The sequence below is a fragment of the Dermacentor variabilis genome, unplaced genomic scaffold (assembly GCF_050947875.1).
Source record: "Dermacentor variabilis isolate Ectoservices unplaced genomic scaffold, ASM5094787v1 scaffold_15, whole genome shotgun sequence".
NCBI classification, from domain to species: Eukaryota; Metazoa; Arthropoda; class Arachnida; order Ixodida; family Ixodidae; genus Dermacentor; species Dermacentor variabilis.
The window spans coordinates 4,498,430-4,500,863 of NW_027460313.1; positions in this window are offsets into that span (position 1 = coordinate 4,498,430).

The following is a 2,434-nucleotide window of genomic DNA, read 5'->3' on the forward strand; positions in this document are numbered from 1 at the left end:
TTTAGCCGTGATCCGGCGAAGGAACATTGCAGCGAGCATCGCTGGCGCTGCGCTACGCTTTGTCTGAAAACAGGATCCCGCGGCGGCCGCTACGAACACACATCCTGCGTGTTTGTTCCATGTTGTTTTATTATGCGTTGCATATTGCAATCACTCAGTTCAGCCCTTGGGCGCGGCCGGGCAGCCACCATTGAACTTTAGCGCAACCCCGTGACGTGACGTCACGACAGCCGGAGGAAAAGGTGGGCCCCAACTCGCGCGGTCGCGCGCGGCCGCAGCCACCACCTGACTCCCGCTCCTCCAGCTAGGGGCGCTGCGCCGGCGCGTGACGTCACGGAGGAAAAGCTGGGCCCCAACTGGCGCGGTCGCGCGCGGCCGCAGCCACCACCTGACCGCGCAATATGCAACGCATACTTGGCTTAACCAAGCTAAGCCTGGCCATTTTTTCGCTCCCGAGTGACGTTACGACGAGAAAAGTTTTCCAAAGACTGGTGCCTACTGTTAGCGGCGGGTGTGTTCGTGTGCTCTGTCGCTGCGTTTTTCGTCGGACAGGGTGAAGTGATGGAGCAAAACCATTCTCAGGAGAAATCAGAAAAGCGTGCGCGCATGAAACAAACCTACGAGTCTCTCAACAGAAAATATTTGCAGAAGAAGCCTTCAACGCAAAGATTTGTGGCCGTAAACTTAACGCCGTAAGCACCGTCGATTGATTGCTGTCCACCAGTGCTCACTGCACGCGCAAGCTGTAGAATGCGTGCTGTGAAATGGTGAAAACACAAAACCAAAAAATATAAGTTTTCCGCTATACAAAACCAAGAGTATTTATTTAAAACGATTAAGGAAGCATTTTTGTGCCTTCCTGCCTCGACCATATTCTCGCCCAAGGTTTGTAATGGTTGCGATAAATACATTGTTTGATATAAGTACTTCTTGAACTGATTTATTTTAAGCTTGAAAAACGAGTAGTAGATACGCCGTGTACATGTAAACAAGCGCAAAAGCCATGCAGAGCTGCTCTTTCGACTTTTGCCACTTGCAATGAAGCTAAAGAGCAGACGACGGGCAGTCTTGTAGAAGGCGCGGGGTTATTTTTCTGTCGCTACCCGGCATGTGCTGTAGCACATGAGAGCTCTACTAAACCAGTCATCAAAATACAAAAGTCTTTATTTAAACCGAGAATTACGCGTTTCAGGGGCACAATTTTTCGATCAAGGCAGAAAGCTCGGCTAGTTGGTGTGTCATCATTAATCAAAAGACTAGCGCATAAAACAAGGACACAGACAGAGAAAACGACAGGACAAGCGCGAAACATCAACTGAGGTTTTAGTGCTAGAGAAGGTACATATATACATTTCGGTGGTGCATGCGCACACAGGGTTAAAACAGTACGAGCACAATCTAATCAAAATGTGGCGAACTATTCTGCAAGGAAATTTTTTTCTTTCTTGAACAAGGCAAGTGATGTCGTACTGACAAAGTTATCACCTTTCTTGTCAATGTGATATGCCTCACAAATCTCGCGCCCCCACCTTGTGCCTCCCCTACCAAGCACACTCGTGTTATCAAACGCAGGCACGCACCCGCACGGCTTACAATGCTTGGCCAAATGGCCGCCCCTGGCTAGTAAATCTACCAGCGTTCTGTGCTCTCGTAGCCGTTCGTTTAGGCAGCGGCCCGACTGCCCCACGTAGCATCTACCGCAGGAGAGAGGTATGCCGTATACGACCCCAACCGTGCAGGGTACAAGCTTGCATTCGTGTTTTATGACACAGACCGGTTTTCTTTTTTTTCGTTTACGGCTTGACGGCCTGTCAAGTAGAAAGCCGTGTTCACCTGGGGCAACGCTAGCGGTGAGCAAAACAATTCATTACCTCAGGAAGAACAATCTCTCTTTACTCACCGCTGATAAGAAGGGTGGTTTCGTCGTGTTGCCCAAAACGATGTATCATGAAAAGACTGAGCAGGCTATTGAAAAGAATTTTGTTCCCTTGGAAAGATCTGCAGGAAAGTAACAACAGAGGCAATAATACTGTGTGAACAGATCAATTTGACAGGACTACACAAGTCTGCAAAACGGGTGAATATCCCGGGGCTGAACGTATTTTTTTCTGCAAAAACCCACAAAGAAGGCATGCCCCTCAGAGCAATTGTATCCGAGAAAGAAGCCTAGCAAGGTCTGGTATCAAAATACCTACAAAAGCATCTTAGCCAACTAGACGTAGAAGATCCTTTTCGTGTGAGGAACTCAAAGGATGTGATTGAATTTTTGGGTGAGCAAGAACGTGTTTCACGAGCCAGTTTTGCTTTTTCAGTTGATATTGAGGAGCTCTTCTATTCAATTCCCCAAACAGAGTTGTTAGACGCACTAAAAGGGCGGATGGAAAGCTGGGGGGCTGTCCAGTTCCAAAATAGTAGCGGGGTTTCCGTAAATTGC